The 15,385-nt window shown below is 39.2% G+C and overlaps 1 long non-coding RNA gene across 1 annotated transcript; it reads left to right on the top strand.

Moving 5' to 3' along the window:
* Positions 1-2,123: 2,123 nt before the first annotated feature.
* Positions 2,124-2,568, top strand: LOC109504577 (uncharacterized). The gene is made up of 3 exons (XR_002163100.2): positions 2,124-2,180; positions 2,375-2,440; positions 2,534-2,568. It is a non-coding gene; the product is annotated as an uncharacterized LOC109504577 (long non-coding RNA).
* The last annotated feature ends 12,817 nt before the right edge of the window (positions 2,569-15,385 follow it).

Below are 15,385 nucleotides of genomic sequence, written 5' to 3'. Positions count from 1 at the left end.
AGTAGTAATGGGCACGTTTTTCCTTGAGTGCTTGGCTCAATCTCATTAATTGTGCTCGGTAGAGAGCTCCAGTAATGGTTTCGGTCGGTTTGAGCAACTCATAATACACGGCACCAAGCTGATCCCACCAAATACACAGCATGAGATTTTCTCCATGAATATTCGGTTTGGCTGTCGATGTTGAAGCATGGGCAGGTGGTCCCCATGATTTTTTCTTCTTTGGGTTATCGTAGTGGATCCATTTTTCATCACCAGTGACTATACGATACAAAGAACCCTTTCTTTTATGCCTGGCAAGCAGCATTTCACACGTGCAAAATCGGCGTTCAACGTCTCCCGGCTTCAGTTCATATGGAACCCAATTTCCTTGTTTTTGAATCATTCCCAACGATTTTAAACGATGTGAAATTGCTTGTTGAGTCACTTCTAATGTAAGTGCAAGTTCTTCTTGCGTTTGACACGAATCTTCCTCCAATAATGCTTCCAATTTTGTGTCTTCGTACACTTTCGGCCTTCCATTACGTTCTTTGTCTTCCACGTCAAACTCACCGTTTTTAAACTTTTGAATCCACTCACGACAACTTCTCTCACTTAAAGCAGTCTCACTATATGCTTCTACAAGCAATCGATGCGCCTCAGCTGCAGATTTCTTCAAATTAAAGAAGCAAATCGAAAGTTCCCGCAAATGACGCTTATTCGGCACAAAACTTGACATTTTCGCACGAAAAAATTATGTGATGCTGATACGGAGTCACTAATACTTCAAGGTTATGTTGTTACCAGATGTCCAAATTTACGATGTTACGTTTTATATCTGACAATTTCAACATAACCTTCTGATGGGGCCATCTTTTGTCAAACGGCGGAAACTTATTTGTACTCCTAATATTATATCATATCATATTATATTGTATTTATACTGTTACTTATTTATTTATATCATTATTTATTATGTTTATAATATAATCATATATCTAATTTGAAAATTAGTTCTTTCTTTTTAAATTACAATGAGTTTTATGTTTTCTGACAAATTGAGCTAGTGTATATGTCCTATTGGGTTGTTTATTGAGTTCTTACTTATGTGGATTCATTTCATATTTATCGTTTTATACAGCACTTTAGAACATCGAAGTACTTCAGGAGCAAATTAAACAAAATAAATTTCTGATGAATCAAAAACCGCGGCAGTGGTTTGCGCCAATTGCTGTTACGCTCCTGAATTGCCTCTTGACTGCCGTAGTATATTCATGCGAACCAACTAGTTGGAGGGGGGCACGATTTAGAGTTTCGCTATAACCGCTAAACCGGTGCAGTTCTGAATGGTCTCAATCGATTCCTTGGTCTAAATTAGTTAACAAAACTGTCTTTATTTTTGTTCTACGTATCCTATGAGCCGAGATACTCTAGTCCAAAGTTCAATTTACGAAGATTTCACGTTCGCTAGCATTGGTAAAAATGTCCCATCGAAAATGTCCATCTCACATTTCTTCTGTTAGAGGCGCTGCGAATCCATCGTCAGAGGCACCACGAACGGGTTCACTCATTGTCAAAGGCGCCATAATTCGAAAGTTGTATACGAGTGTGTTTGACATATGTAGTGATATTTGAATGCTACCAGAAAAAGTGATGACCGGTGATTAGCTCATAAAAAAGCCGAACGAGAAAACGAGTAAGAAAGAGAGGAAAAATCAAGATATGCGTAATATACGTAATATTTTCAGATTGCAGCATTTTGGATCATATTTGTCCATGAAAGAAGGAGGGCGTACTAGGTGGCGACGGGAGACGCCGTGAGTTCGGGACCTGCATCTTATTTTCGTTCCGAAGAGAGAAAAATACCGAGAGCGCGGTTAGTCGCTAGACCGAGAATCGAACGCGGGTCTTTCGTTTGCCTGGCGACTGCTCTAAACCACTGAGCTACCTGACGCTCCACGCTCACGATACTCTCCTTTCCCTAGATACCGTTAAGAGATGTCGTTCGGAAGCGACATCTGTAATGCTATTCCGAGCGCACGGCGACTACAGAAAGAGGCATTGTTACTTGTACCTAGTGGTACAAGCTGGGGTACGTTTCAAAATCCAACCTTGGTTACTATAATTCGTTCCGAAAGTATCTATGCACTGAGTGGTTATCCAATGATAGCCGTTCCAAAAGTCGCAGTTGGTCGACCACGAAGGTAACTTTCTTACCTCATAAAATGTAGAGGTTATTTGGGTTACCACTGCTAAAGCGCGGAAAAATACAAAATGAAAGTATTCAATCGTTTATTCTTGATTGTACATTAGCTTCCCTTGATTAAAATAAAATTTTAAGCAGTGAAGCATCATGGCTAACAATGATGTTATACTTGTAAAAGGACGACATTTTTAGTGTTCGATTCTCAGCAAGAAATTGAAAGAGGAGAGAATGGTGGAATCTTAGTTACAGATAAAATTAGTAAATATTTCAGTGATATAGGTTAGAACTGAAATAGATTAAATCACTTCTAAGTTTTATATCTTATTTTATTTATATTTATATATTCATAAGGTGGATTACTGTTTGAACTGCCGCTTTCGCCGAAGGTTATAGAATTTTTTGATATTTGTGTAACAGATAAAAGTGAAACATTATCAGAGAAAGCAACTGAAGTTAGTGCCTCATGTAATATTATTTTATTTACTTTGTAACATATTTGTTTACATGAAATACGAATATATATATATATATATATAAATTAATCTTGCAATAATTATTTCAATTGTAGGTTCGAATTTAAATAATAATAATAACTCTGTTAATCATAATAATATAGATGAATCATCGAATATATCCATACAGCACAGAAGCTGCAGCAACATTGCTGCAACATTGCAAAATTGCATATTGCAGTGCAATATTACAGCAAAATTGCAAAAACAATATTGTGCAATATTATCATGATATTTCTGCAATATTGCAGCTATATTGCAAAGATATTAATTTGCAGTAACAATTGAATATCCGTGAACGAATGTCCTATACGACGCTAAACGCTTTAATCTCCTCTTTTAACCTCTATTCGTTGATAGATGTTACAAAAAAACTTGATTGCGATTGTTCAATTTTTAAAGCTTACGGCTTAAATCACCAAATGTTAGACTAGTTAGGGTTAAAGTCGGTCTTAACTCTATGACTCATTGTAAAACCAACTTGTCGTCATGCTATATCAATATTCTAATTGGTGAAGAAGACCTTGTGCCTCCATCGAATCAGCAGAGACCTGGTCACGTGATCAGTTTGCCACTCTCTCCCTTTGAGGCTCTCTAGCTAGAAGTTGGAATTTCCTTACAGTATCTGTTACGTAGCTGGAGAAAAGAGGTATGTAAATACATTTGGTTATTGTAACAAAGACGTTATTTTAATGTCTTTCGATCAAACTGATCTAGATCGCAGTCATATTTTCATCTCAAACGAGAAAGAATGCTTATACGAGGGTTGTACCAAAAGTAATGCACAGTTGGCTCTAACTCAAAAAATATTTATTGAAGAAGATACAAATGATTACAGACCTTCAATATAATCTTCTTTATCAATGCACGCTCGCCAGCGGCGCGGAAGTGCTTGAATTCCGTTCAGCGTCCCATTCTTATTGAGCATCCGAATCTGTCGGGTCACTTCTCTTCGGAGCACTTCCAGCGTCGGAAAACATAGCCCCCGAAGGAATTCCTTCATCTTGGGAAAGAGATCGAAGTCAGGTGGGCTCAGATCAGGACTATAAACTGGGTGGCGGAGCCGTTCCCAGCCGTATTTTTCGAGAAGTTCGATGACCGGTGCACCGATGTGCGGGCGCGCATTATCGTGTAAAATCAACACACCACTTTGCAACATTCCTGGACGCAGTTTACGGATTTTTGGGCGCAAGACATTCTGAAGAAAATTTTTGTAGTACGCTCCAATGACACTAATACCCCTCGGAACTCGATCTGTGGCGATTACGCCCTGTTTATCGTAGGCAAAGATCATCACTTCTTTCATTTTCGACTGTTGGCGACGAACTTTTTGTGCTCTCGGCGAACCTGGACTCTTCCAAACGTCACTCTGAGACTTCAGTTCGGGCTCGAAGTCACGTATCCAGGTTTCATCAATTGCGATGATGCGATCGAGGAAGGTTTCACCTTCATTTTCATAACAAGCAAGCAATTCGTGCGCAATTTCCGAACGTGTTGCTTTTTGTTCGGCTGACAAGAAGTGCGGTACCCACCGCGCCGCCACCTTTCGTTTGCTTAGCACCTATGTTAAAATGCGATGCGCGCTCGTTTTCGAGATTCCTGTCTCCGCCTCAATTTCTCTTACTGTGATTCTCCGATTTTCGTCGAACAACGTTGCAATGATTGAAGCGTTTGTGTTGTCAGCTGTTACAGTAGACGGCCGCCCCGCGCGTGGATCGTCTTCGATGCTTGTTCGACCTTCACGAAACTTCGTGTGCCACCTCTGTACTGGGCTACGATTCACAGTAAACCTTCCACACGCTTCTTTTAACGCGGCATGAATTTCGGGCACTTTTTTACCGCGCACTGTTTCGATGCGAATATACGCACGTTACTCTGTTGCTGAAATCCGACCCGACGGACTATTCTCGTTGTCTTCCCGAATTTTTGGCATTTTCCTTTTAAACGAATCCCACTACCATATGATACCAACGTGCTTTTGAGACTTCAATCTACACACTGACGCTACGATCAGCTGTCTACGTTGCCTACAACGCCCGCTAGAGCGTGCTGTGCATTACTTTTGGAACAACCCTCGTATAATGGCAATGTAAATATCGTTTTGCAACGCAATTCACTCCATAAAATATTACAATTCGTCCCTTTATATTTTATTTAGTCAAGTTGCAGATGACACAAATGTGTGTGTTGAGAAACTGATGGAGCCTTATAACCTTTCTGAAAAACCTCATTGGAATCACCGTACTCAGAAATTGTATTTTGTCGACCTATATAAGTATATACGTAGACTACACTCTGCAACAGGTGTTGTAAGCAATGCATACAGATAAGACTATATATCTCTTGGGTATTTATTTGGTTTCCCGGATTTCACTTTGAAAATTGATTAGATTACAAGCTATTTCGATTCGCATTTACACAAAATGAATGAATTTTAAAGAAAAAAGTGTTATTCTACTCCGTAAAGCAATATGATTTTGATCAATATTGCAAATAACGGTATTATTTAGATTCAAGTTGCTATTTAATTATTATTTAAAATTTTATAAAAATAATAATAATATGGTAATGATATATATTTCAGAAGCTGTTCGTATATCCCACAGCGCAATGACAGACAACGACTATGCGGAATATGTATCGAAATGGCTTGCACGAGCTATACGAATTTTAAGGTAAAAAATTGGAGAAACGGTGGCTCATGATTAACGATGATATTATCATTTAATATAGTATTTTTATTAATAGTTTTGTTAATAGTATTAATATAATATTTTTCATTTATATGTGTTCCTTTTACATATATGTGTTCATAATTTTTGATAGTTATTTGATGTTTTTCGTTTATTGTTTACTACCAAAGTAGATAAAACACTTTATTTATGTTTTATATACATATGTTTATATTTTGTTACGAACACCATTATGTATATGCATCATTTAGTATATTAACCAAAGAAGCAAATTTTTATTTAATATTAATTGTTGTAACATACTTTTATAAATTAATATATATATATGTGTTATAATTTTGACTTATTAATAGTTACAATACTACTGCGATTGCTGTTTAACATAATATCTATACTATAGTATGTGAGTCTAACTAATAACTTGCAATTATGATATCCTACGTAATAAGCTGTTTGCTAATTTTTACAGATATCTTGTGGATATCAAATGACAAAAATACTTCAGTATATTATGACAATATTCGCTTTTTATTACATTTTTATGACAAAATATAACATTGACGTAATTGTTATATTTCATTTTAGATGTAATAAAAAGCGGATTCTTAATATCGCAATAATGTTATACTGACAATTTTGCCATCTGCTGGTATCTGTCGAAAAAAGATTAACACATAATTATGTTATATGGAATTGTATAATTACAAAATGTTGAATACATGTTTTAGAATGGTTTAGTTGCATATATTAGAGCTATAGTTAGAGCTATATAATATTATATTGTTTAATTTTGTATATTACAGCTATTATGCCACTCTATACACACACACACACACACACACACACACATACACAAACATACAGGGTTCTCAAAACGTCTTCGAACGATAAAATATCTCGAAAATAATCAGTTTTTGGAAAAATGTTTCAGGCAAAAGTTGTAAGGTGTAAAATGATCTATTTACTGATCTTATCAGTTTGACCTTGGCTAGCGTCAACAAGGTCAGGGCAAAATCACTTTGAACTTTTCAAATAGAACGCCGTACTTTTTCTGGCACATTCTTATAACGTATTTCAAGAGCTTTCCAAAACACTACAACAAAATATTTTCTTGTTAAGTACATCCCGAGTTATGAAGCTTCAAAGTTACAGTACCGTCGGCATTAGCATTACCCAAGGTGTACCGCGTGGAGGTTTCACGATCGGATTTACACCTCGTGTGTGTGTGTGTGTGTGTGCGCGCGTGTGCATGTGCGTGTGCGTGTGCGTGTGCGTGTGCGTGTGGGTGTGTGGGTGTGGGGTGCGTGTGCGTGTGCGTGTGGGTGTGGGGTGCGTGTGCGTGTGCGTGTGCGTGTGCGTGTGCGTGTGCGTGTGTACGCGTGTGTGTGTGTGTGTGTGTGTGTGCGCGCGTCTGCGTGTTATGTAACAGAAACAACACATACACAGTCTGTCTCAGATACGATGAGACTGGTTCCATCAAAGTTCTTAGCGCAGCGACATCTATGAGTGAATGATGGTAGGTGAATGTTCTACCTTTCATCTACTTAACCTCAAAATTTTAGCGAATTCGGTTGATATTTCACTGTGGTTTGACATTTTATATAAAGTCACTTTGTGTACGTCGGTCGAAAAACCAACATGGAACAAAGAGCGAATATTAAATTCTGTTTTAAATTGGGTAAAAGTGGTGCAGAAACGTACGAAACGCTAAAAAATGTGTACGGGGATGAATGCATGTCCCGTGCACAGGTTTTCCGTTGGTTTGGCCGATTCCGTGACGGTCGTGAGGACCTTCCAGACGATGACCGAGCACCGCCGCCAAAAACCACTCGCAATGAAGAAAACATCGAGAAAGTCAAAGAAATTCTTCGAAGCGACCGCTGTGTGTCTGCGAGACCCATCGAAGAAGAAACTGGGATACCGAAAAGCACAGTCTATCGAATTTTGACCGAAGATTTGGACAAACGGAAGATTGCACAATAATGCACCATCGCACAAAGCCATCATGGTACGTGAATTCTTGACCAAAAAAGGCATCATTGTTATCGATCATCCACCGTATTCACCTGATTTGGCTCCGTGCGACTTCTGGCTATTTCCCAAACTGAAATTGGCGATGAAAGGAAATCGTTTCGATACCATCACATTCATCCAAAAGACTTCGACCGCCATACTAAAGGCCATTCCAGCCGATGAGTATAAAAAATGTTTCGAAAAATTTGTTGAACGTTTCCAGCGCTGTATTGACTCAGAAGGAAACTATTTTGAATAAACAAGAATAAAAAATCAAAATAATAAACGCTTTGTATTTTTTTTAGACCAGTCTCATTGGATCTGGGACAGACTGTGTACGCGCACACACACACGCACACGCACATGCACACGCGCGCACACACACACACACACACACGAGGTGTAAATCCGATCGTGAAACCTCCACGCGGTACACCTTGGGTAATGCTAATGCCGACGGTACTGTAACTTTGAAGCTTCATAACTCGGGATGTACTTAACAAGAAAATATTTTGTTGTAGTGTTTTGGAAAGCTCTTGAAATACGTTATAAGAATGTGCCAGAAAAAGTACGGCGTTCTATTTGAAAAGTTCAAAGTGATTTTGCCCTGATTGGCGCTAGCCAAGGTCAAACTGATAAGATCAGTAAATAGATCATTTTACACCTTACAACTTTTGCCTGAAACATTTTTTCCAAAAACTGATTATTTTCGAGATATTTTATCGTTCGAAGACGTTTTGAGAACCCTGTATGTATATACAGGGTGCACGATTTATCTGAAGACATTGAGATATCTCGAGAACTATGCATTGGATAAAAAAAAGTGGTTAATGAAAGTTGTTAGTCTCGAAGGGGGACATCCAATGATACCAAACTCGACCTCCCACCCTACCCCCTGGGGATGGGGGTTGGAGGCAACTTTGAAATCTTAAATGAAATGTTGTTTAAAAATATTGAACAGGTATTTTTAATTTCTCAATCCAATGATCATTTCTGGAGAATTGCGGAAAATATTGGGTGAGTGCAAAAGTTCGTGCGGAGTTTCAATAGATGGAGTTATAAGCGTCGTAAAGTGTTGTCATTAATACTTCCATCTACATATTATATAACGTTGGAAAGGTGACGTCTTCAGCTGTTATTAAAAAAAAATCATTTGTTTTCATACAAACTGCTTCGAGAAATATCACTTTAAAAATGAGTATCGATAAGGTGCATTTACGGCATGTTATGCTTTACGAGTTTCGGGAGGGAATAAACGTTGCCGCAGCCGTAAAAAACATTCAGGATGTTTGTCAGGATGAAGCACCAGCTAAACGAACTGTGGAAAAATGGTTTGCTAAATTTCGGCGCGGAGAATTTAACCTTGAAGACGAGCCACGCTCTGGTCGACCTTCTGACATTGATGACGATGTTTTGCGTACTTTAGTGCTCAATAATCCGCGAATTTCAACAGAAGAAGTTGCTACAGCACTAAACGTTGACCGATCAACCGCTTTTCGGCGTTTAAAAAAGATGGGATTCGATTTGAAGCTCGATATATGGGTGCCCCATTTGCTGACCGAGAAAAACAAAATCAAGCGAATTTCTGCAGCCGTTTCTTTACTCGGGCGGCTCAATAACGAGTCGTTTTTGGATCGACTAGGGACGGGCGATGAGAAATGGGTCCTCTACAACAATGTTCAGCGCAAACGGACATGGAAACAATCAGGTGAGCATGGTGACGCAATGCCAAAGGCCAGTTTGCACCCGATGAAGGTGATGCTCTCTGTTTGGTGGGATTGCAAGGGCATAATCTATTTCGAGCTTCTCCCCGCTGGCGAAACGATTGATTCGGACAAGTACTGTCGCCAATTAACCAATCTGAATCGAGAAATAAAAGAGAAACGTCCGATTTTGTCAAATCGCAAGGGAGTCGTCTTTCATCACGACAACGCCAGACCATACGTTTCGAAAAAGACGCTGCGCAAACTGAAGAGCCTGAAATGGGATGTCTTAACGCATCCACCATATTCTCCTGATATCGCACCATCTGACTATCACTTGTTCCGGTCATTGCAAAATTATTTAAATGGAAAAAACTTTGACTCTTTGGAGGCCTTAAAAAACGGCGTCTCTTTGTTCTTCGAATCTAAACCGCGCAGTTTTTATGATCGAGGCATCCGTATGCTACCAGAACGTTGGGAAAAGATTATAGAAAACGATGGAGAATATATCATTGATTGAATAAAGATTTTTGTTTGCCTAATCACTGTGTGACTTTTACTCACAAACTCCGCACGAACTTTTGCACTCACCCAATATAATTTTTTGCGATTACAGCGCCATCTATCACGAATCGGGAAAAAAGTTTCGGACAAAATTTACGTATTTTGTGGCGTAGAATTCGTATCTGCAATAAAAAATGGAGGTTTCCATTTAAGATTTCAAAGTTGCCCCCAACCCCCACCCCTAGGGGGTGGGGTGGGAGGTCGAGTTTGGTATCATTGGATGTCCCCCTTCGAAACTAACAACTTTCATTAATCACTTTTTTTATGTAATGCATAGTTCTCGAGATATTTCAATGTCTTCAGATAAATCGTGCACCCTGTATATAGGCATAATAGCTGTAAATTTATTGCATATATACTATATAACATTGTTATTGCAATATTACAACAGAATGTTCCTGTATTATTGCAGTATAATATTGCTGCGCTATTATAATGCAATATTGCTGCATCATTGCAGCAACAGTTTGCAATGATGTTGCAATGATACTGTTACGTCCTGGAGGAGGAACGCAACTTGACGCTTGCTTTCGCAAGCTCCAACGTACTCGCAAATCTGCGGAACAGATCAAGGATCGGAATGACCCCTTTATCTGGCGCAGACGTACGTCGGTGGTCCTTTATTTAGGTCAAGGAACTGAATCTTTTTACCTGGGATAGGACTGTGAACGACAGTTGAGGGAAGGGAGAATTTTTGGTTGAGAATAATTATTTGGAAAACGTGATTGGTTTACAATTACAAACAACTTGTTTTATTAGTAATTAGACGGAAGTTCACAATGAAATACAATTTGTAAGATTTTATAATGTGTCTGTATACATATGTGGTTAACAATCGTGCTCAGAACAATGATTCTCGATTACTCAGAACAATATTCCGTGTTCGTTATGTCCGACTGTGATCGAAAGGATTGGGCCACTGACGTCTGATTTAACAATTAAGGAGGAATGCCAAGGAGGATAGAAAACGGAAGTAAAACGAAAGGAAAAGAAAAAAGAGAAAAGAAAAGATAAAAAAAATGAAACGAAAGAGGTCACTCAGGTAAAAGAAAATATAAGTAACTTACTGCTGGACTTCTCTGATCTTAGTAGACAATGAAAGGTGTGGTTGCTGCGTCTCTGTGAGGATGGACCCAAGTTGCGCCAAGGACTAGAAACTGGTCTCAGCAGGATCTCTCACAATGTCTCAAGGGTGCACGAGATCGTTGCACAGAAGAATAGACGACTGAAGAACACTGATCTGACTCACTAGCAGGGTTGGTTATCAAACAACCCTGAAGGGGTGTTGGAGAGAAGGCTCTGTCCTGGCTGCGGGTCGGTCGGGAGAAAAAATAGAAGTGGCATAGCTTTTTCACTTTACCAAAAACGTCACCTCGGTCGAGAGGTGGGGTTTGGGAAGTTGCGTCAGGCTCCAAAGTTTATGTCCAAATATGGGTATAGGATTTTGTTGCAAACTTTTCGGAAGTGGGGTTTTAGTAGGGTTCTTAGATAAATATGATAAATGATCGGGTATCTATTGCAGTAAAAGATTTCAAGGTTTCGCTAGGATTAGTCAGAGGTTGTGCGCGATAGGAATTTATGAATAACGTGGGAAACGCGTGAGTTTCCGAAGATCAAAGGCTGGCAACATCATATAACAGCATGAAAGATTGTCTGGTCGGTCCGTCTTCAAAGAAAATTATTGCTCCGAACGGGAAGTTATTTAAGGTTATTTGGAGAGGAGGTATATGGCCAAAATGACTCAACGGATCTTTTCCGACGGAAATAGAGGAAACTCTGGTGATTAACGCAGAGAGAAAAGAAAGAGAAATCTATGTGTGTGATGTCACAGTTCTCGGAGGGTCGCGGAATGTGAACATTTGGTAGTATAATATAAAATCCGCCCTACTTGACAACAAATTCAAAGTACGCGGAGTCCGCAGGACGTAACAATACAATCTTGCAAAGCAAGATTGCTGCAATGTTGCTGCAATCTTTCTGTGCTGTATGGGATGTTACTTCATATTGCATATTTTATATGTTCAGGTTGCTGCTGTGAGGACAAATGTAGGCGAAATGACACATCGGCGTTTGAAATCCACTCTGCAGAACTTTACAAAGTGCAGACAGATGATTTGAGATCATCGATGTGAAGCTCTCATGTTACTTGACATCGTGTTGTAATAGCAATTTTTCACATCGCAGAAGCCTCAAGAGTATCAAGTTATAGAAAATTTCTTACAAAAGTAAATTAGTTGTTGCGTGGAATATTTATTGTCTGTTATCTAGGATTGTGTAAATAAGGATAGGTAAAATTGATAATAAATAATGCATATAAGATAATGCATAATTCTTTTATAAGATTTACAAATAAAATTACACATATAACCGGGATGTATTAAATTATGCATTGTTGCGCGATAAAATTAAAGAGAACCGTCATATGTCTGTTACGTCCTAGAGGAGGAGCGCAACTTTTCTGCAGGAAAGGCGAACCTCGTTCGTACACGCGTGCTAGGGAACGGGTCAAGAACCCGACGGGTCTCTTTACTCGCTCGCTGACGTACGACGAGCGGTCCGTTTTTCGGTCAGGGACGCGAATCCCTTTACCGGGGATAGGACCATGAGGTAACTGCTGGAAGGTGGGGTTGTAGGGATGATTTTGAACTTAATTGGTTGAAAATAGACTATTAATAGATTTATTAAAATAAGTATGACAACAAAATGATATAACGGCGCGGTTTAGAATATGACAATTTATAGTTACGCGAATGACTGTATGTGTATGTGTGTGTGTCAAAAGTAGGAGAAGAAGAAATGAAAAAGAGAAGAAATAAGAATAGAAAGTTAGTCAGGTGAGGGGGAATGAGAGCGGTCTGGTGAATTTAGGGGAGTGGATAGTTCAGAAAAAGAAACAGGAGAAGAAGATATTGTAAGGGTAGAAGAAGTGGACGCACGTGTAGAAGAAGAGGAAGGAGCAGGGAATAAACGCAGAGGGAGTAGGTAAGAGGGTAGGAGTGTCGAATCTGGGTGGAAATCTATTTCTAGGGAAATATTAATGATCGATCGGAGATATTGAACATTAGCTTTTAATATATCCTGATTTGTTGTGTCGGAGAACGACTCGAACGAATGGAGAACTTGATGGAGGGTGATATTGGTATAATAATAATAACCCACTGCAATAGGATTTCAATAAAAGGGTAGAATTAATAAAATGGCAGTATAAGAGGTTGAGAATGAAGAAAATAAACCTTACTGTTAGTTTCGGGTGCTTCACACGAGGAAGAAAAATTGGCGCAAATCAGCGTAAGGGTGCTGGGTTCTAATACGTGCAACTTTGCACCAGGCCCGTACTCCAGTTGGGGCACCAAATAATTATTTATTTCCCTTGTTGGAAATAGAAAGCCCGCACTTCAAAACTCTAAATATTGGGTGAAGTAAAAAGTTCTGAGCGTTTTTTCTCTTTATTTCGACGATGAAATTAACAAAGTTAGAATTATCGGATTTAGATCAAATATGCGCTGTTTTGTTCGATAACTTTTGTCCATTTTGAAGGCAATTTCATAATTCCGCGATTGAAGAAGTTCTCGTCCCTATTGGTAAAAAACTCGACCAGTTCATTTTCACAAGCCTCTCTTGAGGCCAGTTTTGTACCATCAAGAAAATTTTGCAAATGCTTGAAAAGGTGATAATCGCTTGGAGCCAGGTCTGGGCTATACGGCGGGTGCGATATAACCTCCCATCCAAGCTCTCGGAGCTTCTGGCGCGTCGTCAAATATGTGTGCGGCCTGGCATTGTCTTGATGAAACACAACACCCTTCCTATTGGCCAATTCTGGCCGCTTCTCGTCGATCGCCTGCTTCAATCTGGTCAGTTGTTGACAGTGTAGGTCCGAATTGAGTGATTGGCCCGATGGAAGCAGTAGTGGATGATTCCCTTCCAATCCCACCAAACACCAAACACACAGTAAAACCTTCTTGACCGTTAATCCGGGCTTGGCGATCGTTTGGACCGGCTCACCGCGCTTGGACCACGATCTTTTTCGCTTGTTGTTCTCGTATATGACCCGTTTTTCATCGCCAGTCACCATCCGCTTAAAAAATGGGTCGATTTCTTTACGCTTCAGCAAAGAATCGCAGGCATGAATTCGGTCCAAAAAGTTCCTTTGCGTCAATTCGTGTGGCACCCATACATCGAGCTTCTTCTTGAGACCAGCCTTATGCAAATAGTTCCAACGGTTTTCTGGCTAATCTTCAGTTCCTGGGCAATGGAATAAGTGTTCGCATGCCGGTCCGACTCGACGATTTCCATGATTTTATCGACATTTTCGACAATTGGTTTACCAGAGCGTGTCTCATCTTCGACGTCCATATTACCAGAACGGAATCGTTGGAACCACTGCTTTGCTGTTGCATTCGATACTGTATTGGGTCCATAAACAGCACAAATATTTTTGGCCACCTGCTTCACTTTTTCTCTTTGGTCATAGTGGTACTGAAGAATGTATCGAATTTTCTCTTTTTTTACCTCCATTTTGGAACGCTCTAACACACAACTGGCTTCACCAAACACAAAACTATCAGAGAACTTTTTTTAAAGCGTTATGTCACCTTTAAGTCGCAGTATAGAATGACCAAATGCGACGTATACATCGTGAAATATGACCTCACTAAAGCCATTTAGCGGAAAACGCTCGAAACTTTTTACTTAACCCAATATATATTCGTCAAAAAGAAAAAAAAATCTGAATGTCAATGACAACCTCTCAAAATCTGAATGCTGAATATTAAAAATCTGAGTATCTGAATCTGAATATCAGAAAGTACTCGAAATCTGAATGCCGAACTTGTAGCTTTGATTTGGGTGCTGGTCAGGCGAAGAATGAATTTACCTGTTCGTTTAATTAAAAACATCACCTCAGTTGAGAGAGTAAGGTTTTGGAGGTTGCGTCAGGGTTTTAAGGTTTATGTCCAAATATGGGCATAGAACTTTGTTGATAACATTTTCGGAGGTGGCGTTTTAGAGTTGTGTTGCAATATCTCTAAGATAATTATTGTAAAGGATGGGGTATCTATGGCGATAAGAGATTTCATCATCTCGTTAGGTTTAGTGAGAGTTGTTGGGTAATATACTTTATGACGGGACGTGGAAAAGCTGTGAATTCTTGAGGATTAACAAAATCAGATATCGACTGGTCAGTCCGGGAAGTGACTCAGCGGATCTTCCTGACAAACAACTAGAGGAATTTGGTTTAAGGGGAGATAAAAAAAAGAGAAATCGGTATGTAACGTCATCGTGCTCGAAGGGTCATGGGACATATTAGTTGAATATAACAAGCAAATTTGAACTATAGAACTATATGAAAATCAATTCGCTCTATTTATAAAAGAATCTAGAATACGCGGGTCCACAGGACGTAACATGTCATTAGTAAAATATATGACGGGAGTGAAGATGAAGCTTCTTCTATACTTTTTATAATAACTAAATACTGTACAGAAAACTATAGTTATAACACATCGGTCAATAAGGAGACTACTACATGGGCTGAAAAGTCTTTGGCTTAACAATGAAAAAACGATTTTTTTAATGAAAAAGTGTTTTATTCCTCGACATAATCTCCATTTAGAGTAATGCACTTAGTGTAACGGTCCGCTAACATCTCGATGCCGGTCTTATAGTGCTCGGTGTCAAGTCCCTCAAAATAGGCATTTGTTTCCAACTTGACCTCCTCAT

Source organism: Harpegnathos saltator, unplaced genomic scaffold (genome assembly GCF_003227715.2).
Source record: "Harpegnathos saltator strain DR-91 unplaced genomic scaffold, Hsal_v8.6 scaffold558, whole genome shotgun sequence".
Taxonomy (NCBI): Eukaryota; Metazoa; Arthropoda; class Insecta; order Hymenoptera; family Formicidae; genus Harpegnathos; species Harpegnathos saltator.
Note: the sequence above shows the minus strand (reverse complement) of the source record. Positions and strands in the feature narration are given on the sequence as shown.